The sequence below is a fragment of the Malania oleifera genome, chromosome 7, assembly GCF_029873635.1.
Source record: "Malania oleifera isolate guangnan ecotype guangnan chromosome 7, ASM2987363v1, whole genome shotgun sequence".
NCBI lineage: Eukaryota > Viridiplantae > Streptophyta > Magnoliopsida > Santalales > Ximeniaceae > Malania > Malania oleifera.
Window position 1 is genome coordinate 45,484,235 of NC_080423.1, and position 20,195 is coordinate 45,504,429.

Below are 20,195 nucleotides of genomic sequence, written 5' to 3' on the forward strand. Positions count from 1 at the left end.
CCTTCCCATGTGATAAGTTATGAGTCATTGGAAGTCAGTGACACCCTATCATATGAAGAAGTGTCAGTCCATATTTTAGACTGGAAGGATTAGGAGTTACGTACCAAGAAGATTCTGTTGGTAAAAGTACTCTAACGTAATCATGCAATTGAGGAAGTCTCATGGGAATTAGAAGAAGAAATACGTCAGAGGTACCCACATTTATTCAACGAGACTCAACACTAAGTCAAGTAACCACGATTGTTTGTGTAGTTGCTTGACAGTTTTGAAGTGGTCTTGTTTAGTTAGGACCGTTTGTCAGGTTGTTTAGTTTTAATTTTTCTGTTTTTGGTTTATATTTATAGTTGGCTTTGGGAGGGTTTTATTGTCTATTTGTAATCTCCCAAAGACCTCGTTTGTAACCACGGTTTTCCTCCGCCATAAGGGTTATTAATAAATTTGGTAAGGGGCCACTATGTGGGTGGCTACCCGCTCTTTCCTAGAGTCAATTCGTACTAAATGTTAAGTTAACAAATTTCGAGGACGAAATTTTTACAAGGAGGGGAGAATGTAGTAATCCAAAAAAAATTTAAAATTAATTAATTAATAATTATTAACTAAATAATATAATATAATATATTAATATATTAATATAATATTATATTATATTATAATAATAATAATAATATTATTGTTATTATTATATGTAAGGATACTTCCAGAAGTATCCTTAAGATTTAAAAGCCTCCCCTTGTTGGCCGTCCTCTCTCTCTCTCTCTCTCTCTCTCTCTCTCTCTCTTAATTTTGGTTGCATTTCTTGGCCAAATTGAAGAACGAACATCAATCCCGGGTCCCAACTTCGCTCTTCAACGATTTAACCGGAAAATATATTGAAAAATATTCAAAAATATTTGAATTAAATTATACTGCAGGGATCTGATCACATTTAGGGTTTTTCAAAATATATTGGAGATTAAATTTAAATATAGGCAGTTGATCATACCCGCAATTTTATTTAAATTTACCAAGTATATATTTATGAGAATTCCTCAAGTAATTTATGAAATTATAATTATTATATAAATCGTGTGGCATGAGTTATGTTGTTTTATTGAGCAAATTTAGGGTTTTTTGCGATGTTAAGTCTATTACCTGATTTATTGGGAAAAATGATGATATTATGTACAAATTTTACATTGGGAAAAGTGATAGCTTTTTTTTTTATGATTTTTTATTGGGAAATTGCTGAGAGTATTATACTGTGATATTGCATAAATTGCAATTATATGTTTTGAGAACCCTGATGGGCCGGATGTGGCGGATGCTCGGTACCGTAGCTACAAAGGAATATTAGTGCAGCCACACTATTGAGGAAGTGTTGACGATGGATATTCAGTTTGGCTTGAGTAGGGTTATACCCACCTGTTTCCGAACCAAGATGTGGTAGGCAAACTGCTCTTACAGACATAAACTTTTGACTTAGCTTTGGTCGGCCAACCAATGCTAAGTCCAGTCTTCGGACTGCACAACCCGTCATGGGGGTTAAACATGACATGCATCGGTCAGAAGTTGTTCTTTTATACATATTTGGATATTTTTGTGATTTTGGCCGTTGATTAGGCCCAAATGATGTTTTGGAGAAAAGTATGTACATTTATTTATATATGTGACCTACGGCTTACAAATGTGATTTTTATTAAGGTAGAATTATGGAATATATTTTCATACTATAAAGCTCATGACAACGACACACTGATAATAATCTAGTCCTTACTTACTGGGAGGTATCTCACTCCAATATTTAATTCATATTCTAGGATGTACTGGAGATCAAGCCTAGCGAACTTCAGGGCGGGGTTAGATATATATAGTTTAGCATAAGTGTTTGTATGATACTAGTTAATTTTGTTTTATATTCCAGGTGATGTAAATAATGTTATTTGGAGATACCTATGTGAATATGGTGGTTTAGTACTCTGGTATAATATTTGAGGTTTTAGATTGCTTCTGCTGCTTGCATTAAAATATATTAATGGAAAGAGGCACTGTGGACCCCACAGGGTTCGGGGCGTCACAAGGCCTACCTACAACCTCTCCATGAGTACTCAGTGTCCACCAAGACATACAAAGGGGAAGCACAGCAAGTGTTACCCCAAGAAAGAACTCTATACCGTTCCCACTATGGACAAGGAAACAATAGCATGCTTAGGAATCATAATTTCCCTTATTTACCAAAACATCACTTGGATATATATATATATATATATATATATATATATGGATACACACTATATCATCATGGTAGTACCCAAGGTACATTTATGATATCTCTCAAATCAACAATTTGTAAAAAGATTGTTATGACACATCCGTATGCACATCGATGTCCCTCCAAGGCTTCCATCATGACCATTTTGTAAATGTCATGACACTCTCTCTGACTCTATCTATGAATGTCCTCATAGAGTAGAAACATATATGCCCTCAATCAAACTTCAACAGATTCAAATACAACATGATCAACAAGGCTCTATAAGTCAAACTACATTAAACATACTTCATATAATTATCTTTGGACTAAATTCGACATAAAATCTTCAAAAAAAAAAAAAACTTCCAAATCAATAATCATTCTCCTCCTAAAAGAATAATCTTAAACTTTGGTTCCTCAACAAACACCCACTTCATCATAGTTTGAAACCCAATTCAAACCTTCAAAACTACTCTCAACTAGGTCTCAAGTAAGTTGACGTAATCACCTTCCAAAACATTTCAACATCAAAAATCCTAGATCCATATTTCTTCTTGGCTTCTAAGTAACCAAAAATCCCTAACCAATTTGAGTAGTAGAACTTTGCATCGATCATAATATTTTGATTCAACAAAGCAAACACCTTCCCATGAGTCATCCTCAAGCTCATAAAGCGACAAAGATTTCCAATTTCCGACCAATCAAACTCAATTCAATATGGCATTAGAATGATGCTTCTTTTACCACAATCTTCCTCTAATTCCCCTACACTATCAAATCAAATGAAGGGCTCCTCCCAATCTTCCATCTGCAAGGAAATTGATTTCGAATACGCTTATCCTAAGGGAACATCTTGGCGATAGTTTCAATGATTCGTTTCTCTACACTTTCCATATACTATACTAAATCAAGACATGTTCACAAATTTTTAAAACTCAAAGGCTAACTCCACCTCCCAACTTTCTTAGTATGTATCTATCACCTTTTGGGATTTTCAATTCAAAAAACAATCATCAATCCCACGTCCCAACCATATTGGTAGCATACCATGCTACTTTTCCAGGACTAATGCTTGCTGCCAATGTTTATACTTGTTAAGGCTTGATATACATTGTTGGCCCACAACCTAACAGCTTAAGCCTTTAAGTGGTAATCTAACATGGTATCAAAGCTAGTCACTGGGAGGTTCTAGGATCTAGTCTTGTTGCACATGTTTATTATGAGGTGTTTAAAAATTTATTTTGTTCCCTGCAAGGGATTTTAGCTATCGTGTGTTTATCTTTCCACGTGCTGTTAGACTGCACGTGTGGGGAGTGTTAAGGGTTGATATCCATTGTTGTCCCACAACCTAACAACTTAAGCTTTTAGGTAAAGTGGTATTCTAACAATACTCAAACTTCCAGTGCTCATTTACAATCCAAACTCATGCATTCGATGCAGAACTCTAATTCAATTGCCTTCTAGCAAATTTGCATTTAATACAAGGCCCTCTAGCCAAGACAAATTTAGCCACAATGAGGACCTAGTGGTTTGAGTTCATGTGGGAATATGGTCAAGAGAATGAAACATTAAGATATTGACAAATGGACATTTTTCCACATTATGGCAAGAAAGCCATAAGCTCATCTTTGAGTTCTAACAAGTTTGTGTTCCCAAAATAACTCAAAAGTCTTCTAAGTAACTATTTTTGGCTTTTGAGTCAGATACTATTGGTTAATCGACAATGTGATTAATTCTAAGCCCCTCTTATGTGCTTGTAGATTAGTTTAGCAAATGTCTTCACAATTATCTGCCTTGCATGGTTCCACAAATCTCATCACTAACTATTTCTTTATAAAAAAGGGAAAATATATTAAGCAATAAGAATAAAAAGATTATAAAAGTAAAGAGGCCAAGAAATACTCAAAGAAATTAAAAAAAAAAACTAAAAAAAAAAAGAAAGAAAAGGAAAGGAAAGAAAAAGGAAAATAACTAACCCAATTAAGAAAATCCCTCTTCAAACCTTTGCCATCATTATTCATAAAACATTGCAAGTTTTTTAATTTCCAATAACCTTTCTTCACATTTCTTGGGCCACCATTCAGATGAACTTCATTCCTCCATGACTAGACAGCCATAACCCCATCTTATCCAATGGTTGTTGGGCTTCTACATCCTTCCCATTAATTTCATCCACAGGAATAAGCAAGATCTCATTCATACATTGTTTCTATTTACCCAGTCCATCTTCCTTAAAAATACGAAGTCCCTCCAAACCTTCCATACGAGATGCCTAAGGGTGTGCAAATGGTCGGTTTGGCCAAATTCGGTAAATTAACCAAATTAACCGAAATTTTCGGTTAACAATTATCTCTAACCGAACTAATCAAACTAGGTAACCAAACCGTACCCAACCGAACCAACTTTTCGAGTAATTCGGTTAATTGAATTTGACCGAAATAATTTAAAATTAATTATAAAAACAAAATATGATTGCAAATTTTAAAATTAATTATAAAATTAATGTTTACCAGAACCCAAAACAGAACCTTAGCAACTGGCCTTTAAAAAGTAAGAAAAAAAAAAAAAATTTACATTTAACATATAATATATTAATATTACTAATTTATATTTAATTTTTAATTAATTAGTAATTCGGGTAATTTGATTAACCGAATCAAAATTCCCCATACTTGAACCGAAAACCGAATACCCAAAATTATCCAAATCTGTAACCAAACCGAACCAAACCTCTATATTAATCAAACCGAACCAACAGAACCCAGTCAAATAATTTGATTAAACCCGAATTATGCTCACCCCTAGCAGCACATATGATAAGTTCCCAAGTAAATGAGATGATTCACACACTTTTTTTTATTGATAATAAAAATATATATATTAAGAAAGAGAATGTACAATCATATCGCAGATACTAAATCCTCAAAAAAAAAAAAGATTAAAAACAACAATAAACTCAAAAAATTAAAAATAAAAAAATAAAAGTAATATATATATTATCAGCCAAGAAATCCCCTCTTTAACCCCTATATAGTTCCTTGAACACTTCAAATTAGCAAGTTCTCTCTAACCCTTCTTCGCTTTAGATTTGCCCCCATCAAGCCTAGCATCATTTACTCCTTAGTTAGACAACATAAGGCCCAAGTCATCCAACAAACTCTGAATTTCAACGTCTTTCCCAAAAATTTCTTGGACTGGAGTACGCAAAATTTCATCTATAACCTTATGTTCATCTTTAGTAACCTCATCTTCAAACATATTGATTCCCTATAAGCCTTCTTAAGGAGGAGGCATCATATAAGATAAATCCCCCAGGGGATCAATAGAAGAGTTAAAGGCAAATCAATATTGATCCAAAATATGATCCAAAAGTAAACCTTTTTTCGTCTTCAAAATCACCACTTCCCACACTATCTTCCAAAACATCTTCCCATCTCTTAGTATCCTTGTACAATTTGGCTCTCTCACAATAGGCTATACTTAGAACACCTTTGGAATCTCTCGTAATAATTTTATGTGTTTTCTCACCTAACAAATCTCACATATCTCCACTAAATTTCCTCCCTTCAAAACCCATTTGCACTTCCTTACGGAAGGCATAAACCTTTCCACTTCTCAAGTTATCTGAATTGACTCCCTTACCAACTAGATTTCCAACCAACCCATAAATGAAGTACTAGTTTTCAAAGTCCCAAGATTTAAAATTCTAAGAAATGCAATCACCCCTTTCATCCCTAAGATTCCCCCTATTATCATTCTTCTCCTACCAAGGAGAAGCAACATAACTTCCTACTTCCATTTCCTGGTCTTTACTGCTATTGGAGCATCCATCCTGATGACCGCCAACAATGTTGTTCAAAGAGGGGCACAACTTAGGGCCAATCGAAACACCATGTACCTCGTTCAAAGATGAACATAGTTCGTCTTGCTTTTGCTCTGAAGAACTCTAAACTCCATAACCTCACTGGAGTTGAGTGGAAGGGCTTCCTTATGTTTAGGGAGCTGTAAAGACTTTTAGGCCTCCCCATTTAATTGACCCATCTCTTCTTCTTTGCTAACCAAGCCTAGTGTCAATTCATTAGATTGCTTTTGGGCCTCCTTAACTAGCAAGCCCAGCAAAGATTTTAAAAGAATTTTGTTATTTTTGAATAGCTAGCCCAAGTCTATATTAATCAACAAACTAGGCCCAGCCCACTCAATCTTCATCAAACAATCACCCTGCAAGAAACCCTAGCCGCCTCTAATCTCAGTCATTCAGCAAGAAGCGATGCCATTATCACTGTCAGTTGATCATGCGTAGCTGACTAAATGAGCTTCTTGCATTCTTCCCCCACAAGAAGCACAAACCACCTCCTACACACCTTCTTAGAGATTGAACAACCTCTGCCATCACCTATGCTTCCAGAAACAATAAGACTCCATAAGTGATTTTCATTCTTCTTGTTACTGCTGCATTAGAACCTGATCGACAAGAGCTCTCCAAAGCAACAAAAGAGTCCCAAATCGAGATCTTTCATCCCATTTCAGCCTTTCAGGAAAAAAAATGGAATACCTTTTATCCCTCCATCCATGCCCTATTTTCATGAACTCTCCTACCCTAGTCGCATGAATCCCCATCCAATAATCAACATAACCCACTTAGAATCTTCGAAAACCCTTGTTCAACCTACCGGAAAGCGACAAGAACCCCTAAGAAAACCATGAAGCCGCAGCTAAAGAGAGTCGTACCCACCGATTGCACTTATAGTTCTTCTCAAGACCAAACAAAGCTCCAATCTTCCCTACCTGGTCCAATCTGAAATTGAAGGACTTTCCTTCAATCTATATTAAACAAACCCCCACAATCAAATCTTGCTAGCAACATGCAATCAAGCCAAAGAGAAGTGTGCAATGAGAGGGTTTTTGGCGAGAGAGAAAACCATCGTGAGATAATGAGATGATTCACACACATACTCATATTGTTCAAAAATTAATAAAATCATTAACCATCACACATGCAAACATAGTGGCGACTTCACTCTCATCCTCCAACATATTTCCACATTGCTTTTCTCCTTACCCTATGAAGCAAGACCAACATTCTCAATTCCAATCTCCCTAAAAACTAATACACACACACACATAGGGGCCTTTATAGGCTTAGAATGCTTGGAAGACAAGGAATCACAATTAAGAAATATAATTAAGCCAGAAGACCAGTTTTATAAAAGATAACAAATCAAAATCTTGAAGATATAATCCTAATAAAAATATCATAAACACAAAATTAAAATAGAAATAAAATCCTCCATGCTAGCTACACCAATCTCCCTGAATTAGAAAAAATTTGCTCAAATTTATAAAAATCCGAAGAAGATTCCAGATTGCGACCACACTTGGGAGCAACCAATGTAAAATGTTGGCTACAACATGACTTTCACATGCTATTTACAAGAAAGCCTCTTCACATTAAATTACAAATATACCCCTAAAACTACATTACATTACAAAGATACCCATAGAATACAAAAGTATTGCAAAACAAGCCCCCAAATACACATAATAGTATATTAATTAAACTAAGCACATAATAAACTATTAAATAAACCCAAAAATCCTTCGACCCAATCCTTCTTAATTATTCTCCAACAAGGAGCTTACCAAGGTCTTGCTTCTTGTCCTACATCATGAGGTTTTTCTTTCTTATCTTCTGTCTGTAGGATGCTAACAATTGTGCTTCATTTTTCATCAAATAATTTTTTTGTACCCTTTTTTTTTTTTTTTTTTTTTTTTTGGTGAGTGCAAGCTGCAGATAATGGACAATGCATGGCCATTATATCCTATCTTTTGATAGTCAATACGCTTTGAACTTTCATTGACACTTTTATCCACTTAAATGCATCATAAAAACTATAGCAATATAATTGCTTTCTTAAAGATGAATATTTTACCAACACGTCAAATAATATGAAAGCTCTGAAGTACTGATACTGACTCTGCAAGACTCTAACTACAATAGAAAGCAAAGTCTTAGTAAATTAAAATCATTATATTCTGCAGGTGCAGCGAGTTTATAGTAGCCTGCAATACACATCATCTAAATATTACAGAACATGCAAGAGTTTGCATTTGCTACAGAAGAAGCTGCAAATATCCAGAGTGCATATTCATTAATTTGTATTGGATGTAAGATATAATAGAGTGTAAAATCTCAATTAAATCCAAATTGGAAAAAACTGACAGAATCACACATGAAAAATGGAAGTACAACACAAATGAGGTGTTAGAATTCAGAGTATGAATATTAGTAGTGCAAACTTACACTTTCAGCCTCATGCCTAAATCCTGCAAAAACGTGCAGTACGACTTGCGTAAATATGTCTCTTTCTTCAAGTCAATGCCATCTGTTCTTGAGGGAGAGTTTTCTTCAATTTCCTTTCTAGACATATACCAGCAACCCCGTTTGTCTTGCTTCTCATGGTGAATGCTGGAAGATTCAGTTTCCAAGGTTCCACATTGTGAAGAATCCTCAGGTAAAAACCCAGCCATGTGTATTACTTGAGAAACAAATATACAGTACTACTCGTGAGACCAATATATATATAACAAACATGATTCAACTAATATTGCAAGAACATCTACTATATCAATCACTACATAAAGTTTATCACCATCATTCACTAGTTCCCACAGCATACTGGCACAATAAACCAATAACAGATCAAATTTGTATTGTGTGCTAGAGCTATCAAATATCATAAAACTAATGAGATAGATGCAACTGTGCCCAGCTCATGTGCGAACACTACACTGCAATTCCAGCTTAATAAACATTTAAAAAATTATAGGCCATCAAAAGAAAATGCTAGGTGCTTTAATATTACAGCACCAAAATGAAATGTATGATATATCACCAAGCTATACTTCAAAACCAAATGGTTTGCACATCTTACAATTCGGCTGACTACAATCCAGGAACCAATTTGTGTTACATCTAAATCCATCACAAGATCACAAAACAATCACGTCCAAACTTTTTTTAATTTTAGTCCAAGGAGATCACACATTCACCTACATCCCCCAGCCCAAACCCCTCCCAAGAAAAAGGTCAATTTTTAATTTATAGGCTGCAATTGCAGATTTTAATTTATAAAAATAAAAACCAAAAAAACAAAAACAAAAAACAAAAACTAAAATACAGACCCCTTTGCATAAACTGAAAAGCTCCAACTCCGTGCTCTCTAATCAACTAACCATTCTAATTTTATATGACCCAGCATAACCAAAGATCTCTACTCCCATTACAAGCCATTCCCCTGGAGGACCTTATGCTTTGAATCACCATGTCTCCCATTGCTAGCAATTTAAAAGTGCATTAGAAGAACACACCAAAACAAGTAGTGGTGGCGTCTTCATAATAAAAGCACTACCACTTCTCATATTTCAACATGTGGACACTCATGTAAGTCTTCTTTCCCCCTCCTAAACCCAGCTCAGTTTTTCCACGTTCTTCTAAGGTTCATTCATGTCTATTTCACATTTATCACCGATTCACCATACAATGCACAGGCTTGCCCCGGTATGTATTGTGATAACCATACCCTTTAGGTCATGATAAATTTAAACTACTTTGATGAATTAGCATGAATTGCTTTGTTTTTCAATAAATAAGTTCACACTAGCCATGTCATTCGCTTATTTGAGTTGTGTTAACTGATATTGGAAACTCCTTTTGAATTATTAGTGGTAGGAGGGGCTTAGATAAAAGCAAATTATAAGGTTCAAGCTAAAACATAATTAGCATAAGAGTTGGTGAAAACCAAGGTGTAGTCCCAAGAAGGGGGTGAATTGGGTTATTAAAATTTCTTTTAAATTTTTTATAAATTCTTTCAAAGATTTCTGGACTTCTTATTGATTTAGCAATCACACAAAATTTAATGTTCTTTTATTCAATCCACAACCACACAATCAATCAAACCAATCAACCAACCCAATCAACAAAATATTCAATCAAAATATGCTATGCAATTCTTTTGACAATTCTCAGCTTGGTTGTATGCAGCCCTGTGCATATATGTATGCCCTGTAGTAAATGTAATTGGTTTTTTAATTTGATAATCAATATAACATCCACACTATTTCCAAAATTCAGATTTCAAATAAACCTTCAGTTAATAGGTTTTGGAATGTTGACCAATCAACATATTCCCTTATGGTTTCCGCAAATTATTGATCAACCAACGTACTCCCTTTCGGTTTCCACGAGCCCAAAAACAAATTAAACTTTAGTTTATTTAATTTCCAAACTACGTAGTATATATGATCAAGAATTTAAATCATCACGCAGTTTATGGGTATGCTGAAAAATAAAGAGTACGGGAAAGAGAAGCAGACCAAGGTTTTTACGAGGTTCGGTTTATCCCCAGCCTACGTCCTCGCCTTAGGCAAACTACCTAAGGATTCCACTATACATGTTCCTTTCCAGACGGAACAAAACCTTATACACTCCTTCAATAGGCTAGAGTAATCACCTCTCCAAGCGATACCTCACGATTAGGCACTCCTTCAATAGGCTAGAGTAATCACCTCTCCAAGCGATACCCCACGCTCGGTTAATCGTCAAGAAACAAGAAACAAAAGTTGCGTACAATAATGCTTTCACACAAAGTAGATTAGTACAAATTCAAACACTATGCACTTCAAAATTTAAATATCGAAGTGAAATAAGATGAAGCTCAAGATTAGATTTCACCAAAGGTTCTTTAGGAATTAAGAAAGCTTAGTTGCAAATTAGAACCGTAGGCTTTTTATCAACAGCAATTTAGTAGAATTCTCCCAGCAAGAATTTGAGCAAGAGTAAGCTTCGTGAGAGATTGAAAGTAATGCTTGATTGCTTGATTTGTATGCTTGGTAATTTGATTCCTTGGGTTAAAGGAGTATTTATAGAGTTTTTAGAGTGAGTTTCCTTGTTTCCCAAGTTACTTGGAGTGTCCCCCAAGTTTTTATAACGTTTAGATTTGAAAAACTAATTTTAAGAATTTTTCCATTAAAGTTCAAAATTTAAAATTCCTGCAGGGTCAATCGGCTAGGCACTCGACTGGGTCATTTTTGTACAAGGTCAGTCGGCTGGACAGTCGACTGAGACCATTCTATCTGTCTAAGAAATTTAGAAAATAATTGTCAGTCGGCTGACTAAACTTAGTTAAATATTGTCAATCGACTGGACAGATTAATTAATCGTTGTGATTTGTCAGTCGGCTAAGCAAATAAAGCTTGTTTAGGTCAGTCGGCTAAGCAGTTCATCTTTTCAAAAAATTTCATTTTTTAAGATTTTAAATCCTTGTTATTTGAAAAACTCAATTTTGACTTTTCAAAATCATTTTCCAAAGTTTCCAAAAACTGGTCTCTAAGTCTTAATTGCATCCTAAAAAGCTTCAAAGTATTTCACAAGATATTTAAACATGAAGTACTCATAAAGACTTCATAAGACTTTGACATTTTAAACACTTAAGTCTTCATGCTTACTTTGGCTCCATCTTGTCTTCAAGCTTTAATATACTTTGAGCTTTCTCTTTAATATCCATGCTCTCATATTCTTCAAGTTTTAATAGATCCTCTTGGAATCCATGCCTTAAGCTTCATTTGATCATCCTTCTTTGAAGTATAAGCTTTCAATGGATCATTGTGAACACTTGACCTTACTTTCTCATAGTTAAGTCCTAAAATGTCATCACTTAGCCTTGAAAGGCCAACGGTTTAAAATCTTTAAAAAAATGAAAATTTTTTAAAAGATGAACTACTCAGCTGACTGACCTAAACAAGCTTTATTTGCTCAGCCGATTGACAAATCACAACGATAAATTAATCTGTTCAGCCGACTAACCCGATTGAAGTGTGTTCAGTCAACCGACTAACAATTATTTTCTAAATTTCTCAGACAGACAGAATGGTCTCAGCCGATTGACCCTATACAAAAATGACCCAGTCGAGAGACTCAGTCGGCTGACCCTGTGGGAATTTTAAATTTAAAACTTTAAATTCTAAAAATTTGTTTTTCAAATCTAAACGTTATAAAAACTTGAGAGACACTCCAAGCAACTTGGGAAACAAGGAAACTCACTCTAAAAACTCTATAAATACTCCTTTAACCCAAGGAATCAAATTATAAAACATACAAATCAAGCAATCAAACATTCTACTTTCAATCTCTCACAAAGCTTACTCTTGCTCAAATTCTTGCTAGGAGAATTCTACTGAATTGCTGTTGATAAAAAGCCTACGGTTCTAATTTGCAATTGAGCTTTCTCAATTCCTAAAGAACCTCTAGTGAAATCTAATCTTGAGCTTCATCTTATTTCACTTTGATATTTAAATTTTGAAGTGTATAGTGTTTGAATTTGTACTAATCTGCTTTGTGTGAAAGCATTATTGTACACAGCTTTTGTTTCTTGTTTCTTGACGATTCCAGGTTGTTGGATCGTTGACCAAGCGTGGGGTATCGCTTGGAGAGGTGATTACTCTAGCCTATTGAAGGAGTGTCCAAGCGTGAGGTATCGCTTGGAGAGGCGCAACTCTAGCCTACTTAAGGAGTGTTTGAGCGTGAGGTATTGCTTGTAACGGTTTTGTTCCGCCCGGAAAGGAACGGGCATAGGGAAATCCTTTGGTGGTATTGACCAAAGGCGAGGACGTAGGCTGGGGATAAGCCGAACCACGTAAAAAACGTGATGTCTCTCTTTTTCCCTTATTCTCTTTATTTTTCTACAGATATAAACTACGTGGATGTTTTAAATTCTTGATCATATATATTACGTAATTTGGAAATTAAATACACTGAAGTTTAACTTGTTTTTGGGCTTGCAGAAACCGAAAGGGAGTACGTTGGTTGATCTATAATTTGTGAAAACCATAAGGAAGTACGTTGATTGGTCAACACTCCAAAACCTATTAACTGAAGGTTTATTTGAAATCTGAATTTTGGAAATAGTGTGAATGTTATATTGATTATCAAATTAAAAGACCAATTACATTTACTACAGGGCATATACATATCCACAGGGCTGAATGCAACCAAACTGAGAATTGTCAAAAGAATTGCATAGCATATTTTGATTGAATATTTTGTTGATTGGATTGGTTGATTGGTTTGATTGATTGTGTGGTTGTGGATTGAATAAAAGAACATTAAATTTTGTGTGATTGCTAAATCAATAAGAAGTCAAGAAATCTTTGAAAGAATTTATAAAAAATTTAAAAGAAATTTTAATAACCCAATTCATCCCCCCCACCCCTTCTTGGGACTACACCTTGGTTTTCAATTGGTATCATAGCGGGGTTGTAGCAAATCCTAACTAGTAACTACATAAAGATCTAGATGGAACACATAGGAGTAGCTCCCTTTGGAGAGGGTCAATCCTCAACTAGGCCTCTCATATTTTGTGGTTTAAATTATACATTTTGGAAACAAAGGATGAGAATCTACCTTCAAACTATGGATTGAAAAGCATGGAAGGTTGTCACACATGGTGACTTAATTCCTACCAAGCGTGTAGATGGAAAAGAAATACCCAAAGAAGAAAAAGAGATGACCGACAATGACCATAAGATGCTACAAGTAAATTCAAGTGTCATGAATGCATTATATTGTGCTCTTGACATAAACGAATTTAATAGAGTCATGGCTTGCAAATCAACCAAACAAATATGGGATAAATTAGAAGTAACCTATGAAGGAACCATTGATGTTAGAGATAATAGAATAGACATGCTCACAAGCGAGTATGAGGCTTTCAAGATGAACCCGGATGAAACTATAACAAATATGTATACAAGGTTCACCCATATAATAAACTCCCTTAATGCCTTAACAAAAACATACTCAACTTATGAGATGATCCGGAAAATACTTAGAGGACTTCCTCCTATATGGGAACCTAAAGCTACAGCAATTACGGAAGGAAGAAATCTCAAAAATATATCCTTTGATGAACTCATAGGATATCTTATTACATATGAAATGTGTATGAATGAAAGAAGTGGGAAATCTCAAGAATCAATTGCTTTTAAAACTTCAAACAAAAACTCTAATGATGAAGATGAAGATGAAATGGATGAGGATAAACTAGCCTTCATATCTAAGAAACTTGCAAAAATCCTTAGAAGAAAGAATAAACTTAAACAAAAATTCCGGAACTCAAAAACAGAATCAAATGAAGAAGAAACCAATGAAAAGAGATCAAAGGATAAAATCCTCACATGTTATAATTGCAAGAAAAATGGACACATAAAACCGGATTGTCCACTGCTCATGAAGGATTCTAAAAAGAAAAAGAAAAAGGCAATGCAGGCCACTACATGGGACAATCTAAGTACCAGTAGTTCAGAAAATGAATCAAGTGACCAAGAGGTTGCTTATACTTGCTATATGGCATGGGATAATGATGATGAAGAACAAAACTCTTCATCCAAATCGATTAATGAATATAGTAATGATTCATCTAATGAATCCAATGATGAGAGCATGTCATCTTATGAAGAGTTACAAAATGAATTATTCAAAGTTCATAAGATTCAAGTCAAAGTAACTAAACAATACACTTCATTGAAAAATAAGAATGAAGGTACAATAAAGGAGTTGGAATCTCTTTAACTTGGTGAAAAAGAGAAAGATTTGATTATCAAGAGATTAGAAAGCAAGAATGAAAAGATGATGAAAGAAATAGAAGATCTAAGATTCCAAACTTCTATGGAAATTGAGAAAGACATATATATTTCTGAATTAGAAAGTAAAATCAATAACTTGTCTCAAGAAATAGTGAAATCACAAGTGAATGTAGACGGCAAGAAAGATATAGAGATAAATGATCTCAAAAGTCAAATTGAAGATAAAAAAAAGATCATTTACAACTTTACTAAAGGATAAGAAAACTTTGATAGAATGATAGGAGCACAAAGAATGTCTCTAAATAAAGAAGGCACAGGATTCAATGGAGTAGAAAATACAAAGAAAACGAACCTCTATATGGGGTACTTTGCAAAAGCCTCTAAAGATTATGCTAGCACTTCCTCTAATGCCCATACTCACACCACATGCTTCCTATGTAAGAAGAAGGGACATATAAAGTTTGAATGTCCATTCACAAGAAAGGGTGTAAAAACTAAACAAGTTTGGAGAGTAAAAGAAACTTCTCTTGTTAAACGGTCCGGACCCAAGAAAATATGGGTACCAAGATGAGATAAGAAAAAATCTCAAAGATGAGTTTTAGACAAATGAAAATAATATTTTTGGCCTCAATCAATGAATGAATCATACAAGACTTAACTTAGAAAGTATTAAAGATGAATTTTAGGAATTTATATGAAGTCAAAAGTAAGAAAATCTGAGCTTATTGCATGAGTTTTTAATTAAGAAAAGATATTTGAGAATAAGAAACACTTGAGCAAAATTGTAGTACAACGCAAATGATAATGATATGCTCCCTGCTTATGTGCTATGCTGATATGCTACATGCTTACATACTGATATCTTGATAATGCCAAAGACATGAAAATAATTTGACTTATATTGATGATTTATGGCTCACTATATATTGAAAATTTGAGCATGACAGCCTAATTATATCCATGAGCATGTTATGATATTGATAATATTGACATGATATTGGTATTACTCTTGATATTAGTATCCATGAGCACATGCATGATATAAATCAATATTTGAAGCATGAGATGATAAACTTAAAAGCATAACTAGTATCAAATCTGAATGTATTAAATTCAGAAGGAGTGTTATGACTTATTGCTTGTATTATGATTTTCCCTAATTTTCAATTGGTATCATAAAATAAACAAATTGGTATCATGAATTAATGTCAAAGAGGGAAAGAATGTTGAAAGCAAAGATGAAATATAAATGACAAATATGAAAAATGCATGATGATTTTTAGCTAATATGAATGTTGTGCAACATATGCTTGATTGTGAACTTAAAGATGTTACAACACATATGCAATATGAATTACAAATATGAAATATGCATGACTATTTGACTATTGAAGCACACTACATTGCAATATATTGGGAAGTGTGTGTTCATGTGATATACTTGTTCATATGTTCATATGCTCAAAATGTGATTTTATTTGAACTTAATCATTTTTGATATCTTACTCTTTTTAATTGATGTCAAAAAGTGGGAGAAGTTTTGAGCAAAAATTGAGCTTGATATTGTTAAGTTGGGGGAGAAGTATTTGAACTTGAATGTTGATATTGATCTTGAATGATATAATTTTACTATACTGAAATTAATATTGAAATTGACCTTGATATTACAAATACTGTTAAGATGATGCATATTGTAGGGGGAATTCTTTTAAAGGCTCACTCAAATTTTTGCTCCTTGTTTGTCATCATCATAACAAGATTTTAAGCCTTTTAAGGCCAACAGTTGGGGCAGAGAGAGTGAGAGAGAGAGAGGTGGGGGCATCCTGAAATGAGGTGTGACACCTGGCAGCACTACAAACCAGCAGCCGCCACCTGGCAGTTCTGAAAACCAGCAGCAGACACCTAATGCACAGCTGTCAGCACTGCAAGACCCCTGTTGCCACCAGCTGCTATGGTCCTGCTAAGTGTCCAGCTGCTGTCCTGACTTTTCCAGCCTGCAGAACAGCATGAACATAGAAAAGAATACCCCAAAACTCTTGCTGAAAACCCTAGTTCTAGAGAGAGAGAGAGAGAGGGGAGAGAGAGAGAGGGAAAGATAACTCTGCATAAAATCAGGGAAATTCAAAGAAAATACAGGAAATTCAGAGGGGAACTTAGACAAAGTTGAAGAAGCCGAAAATCGAGGTAGGTGTTCTTAATTTTCATTTATTCACCTAGGGATTTTGGGTAGAAATTTGTATAAAAGTATTCCTAATAAAGAATATTTAAGTTTATTATCTCTAATTACTTGATATGGCTGCATAATACATATATGTTTCTTCGGCTATTATAGCTGCATATCTTGTTTAGTTGGGAAATTTTCATCTGATAGATATTCTTCTTGTAAGGATGACGGTTTTACTTGCTATGGCAAAGCTTATGTATGCATATTTTGTATTGTTATTGTGTGAAATAGATGGCACCATGTGTTGTCATGACTGTGAAATTGTAGAATTTGAGCATGTAGGGATTGTGTCTCCCTTGGGGTGAAAGGCCCTACACCTCCAGAGGGTATTTCCGTGTTAAGCAGTTGTTGGCCAAGCTGGAATTTGGAACTTGTTAGTATATCTGTGTCAAGCAGTGGTTGGCCAAGCTGGAATTTGGCACTTGTTTGAGATAAAATGTGCACTTAGTTGAGAAATGTGCACTTAGTTGAGACAGCACTGCTGTGTTGGAAAACAAACAAAAAAAATGGGTAAATGCATGCTATTTGAATGTTTTGCATTGGTCACTTTAAATGAACAAATTTCTTTGAATAAAGATTGTGTTCATGCACCTTATGATCTTGCATACTTGTAAGAAATCATGAGTTAACCTTATTTGAATAAGGGGGAGTTAAGAATGTCTACTGAGCTTATGGTTGCCACCCTATTCCTTAATCATTTCAAGTTCAAACTGAAGGAGAGCTCCACTCGTTAGGTTCTTCAAGATACTACCATTTTGACATATATTACAGGTAGGCAGGAAGGCAATAAGGATACTAAGCATGTGTTCAGTTTTGGGCCGTTATGTATGTAGACTAGGGAGTGAGAAAATGTTGTATGAAAAGTACAGCCAATGTAAAAGCTTCTTACTAAATGAAAAATGTTTTTAGTTGCTTATGAATATATATATATATATATATGTGTGTGTGTGTGTGTGTGTGTGTGTTTTGTGTTTTCAACAAATGTTCACTCTTAATTGGCTTTTAACTCGGTTCCAAATGATGATTTGTAAAACAAATTCTTGCCTAGGCCTAGTCACCCCATTGGATTTTAGATGGAGTCACAGCTGGTCACATGCCAAAAAACTAGGGACATGACACGTATCACGCCAAATTCATCAAGCAATAGTCTAAATGCTATAAAACCAAAACATGCCTTAATTGTGCTCAATTGAAATCAACCAAAACCCTCAATTGATAGTGTAGAAAAGGAAGGGAAATCATACTTCTATTGCTCATATTTCTAAAATTAAAAATTAAAAATGGAATGAACTCAACCAAGCCAAATAGTTGAACCAGGTTTAATAAAATTCACTTTCTCTGGGACTACTTACAGACTTACACTAACGTTTACACATCCACTTCATTTTTTCTACGGTTTCTCAAGACCAAGCAGATCTAACAAAGCTAATGCCGAAACTCTGAGGTTGAACTGGAAGACCCATGCGGGAACTCAACAATACTAGCATTAATGTGGCACTAGCAGTTTCTAATGCGAGAGAAATTAAAGATTTCAATGGAAACCGCATACCTATGGTCACCGTCGCCTGTTCAGACGATGGAACGATCTCCTACGCTTCGTGCTCGTTCACTTCGTCTGTATCAGAGCGACGGCGGGGAAGGGATTCAGTGATTCCTGGCCAGTAACCCGAGAACCTGACAAACCTCGCGCCTGCTTCCCGCAAAGCGATTTCTTATTTTTTTTCAGTTCGTTTAAATGATAAACCCCTTTGCAGGCACATAACTTTTCAAATTCCGATAAATGACACTCGTGGTCTTGTCCTCTCCTCTTTTTTTTTTTATCTCTCTCTTTTATCTTTTCTTTTAAAAAAAATAAAAATTACATATAACTAATTTAATAAATAACTTTTCAATCCGGGCATAAATATTCCTAAAAATAAATTAAAATAAATTAGTTATTATTAATTGTGATTTTTTAGCCACAATAATAACATAACTAACTACATATGTCAAAAAATACCTAAAAATCAAAAAATAAAGAAATAATACATTAGACAGTCAACTGGTTGCTTAATGACAATCTATTGGCCTCTTTTCTCTTTTCTATTTTGGTACCATTTGATAAGTAGTCAACCGGTTGGTTATCTAATGGCAGTCAACAGACCTAGTGAAAATTCAAATTTTTGAGTTATTATTGTTATGATTGGGTATTAGATCTAGACATGTCAAGTGTCTTAGTTATTGCCGAAGATCAAACAATGATCATGATAGTTGGTAGTTGTTAGTTGATAGTTTTTAGTTTGAATTTAAATTTTGAAAATTCAAAATTTAAAAGTTGATTCCCTTTATTTTTGAGTGGTCTATAAATAGATCATAAGGGGAACATTTTTTGGCACATTCAAGTGGGAGTAAGGAAGAGAGAAACAAAAGAATTTGAGCATCCTCTGAAAGGGTTTTAAAGAGTGTTGTGTTTTGGAAGTTAAAGAAGAAAACATCTTTTTCTCTAGAGTGCATCCCCACTTGATCTATCCTTGCTATGACAATACAAGGTCAGTTCATTTGAGAGAAGAGAGAAACAAAAGAATTTGAGCATCTTCTGAAAGGGTTTTAAAGAGTGGTGTGTTTTGGAATTTAAAGAAGAAAACATCTTTTTTTTCTAGAGTGCATCCCCACTTGATCTATCCTTGCTATGACAATACAAGGTCAATTCATTCACCATTCCCTTATATTTTCAAGTATATTTTGGTATTCGCATGAAATTATGCACGGTGAAATGAAAGTTCTTCATATTTGTTCTTGCATTAAAAAAAGAAAAAAGAAAAAAAACTTGTATGTTTGTGGATATCATTAAGGATTCTATAATGAATTCCTAATCCAAATTTGTGAAGGAATTGCATAAAATTACATTAAAATTGCATTTTTCAAGAGTAGGACTTGTAGATGTTCGACCGACCTCTACAGGCAGCCGACCAACTAGTCTAGAGGTCATGTTTTGGTCATTTTCTCTAAACTTACACTAGTTTTTTCATGTAGTTAATGGGTCAAAACACTCATCATAGTATATGGTCGAGTCTATTTACTCAATTTATGATGTGGTTTTATGATTTTTCGTAAAAAGAAAAA

The 20,195-nt window shown here is 34.5% G+C and overlaps 1 pseudogene; it reads right to left on the minus strand.

The window, feature by feature from the left end:
• Nucleotides 1–18,864, minus strand: part of LOC131160395 (cyclin-T1-4-like) — a 69,044-nt pseudogene extending 50,180 nt beyond the window's left edge.
• Nucleotides 18,865–20,195: the final 1,331 nt, after the last annotated feature.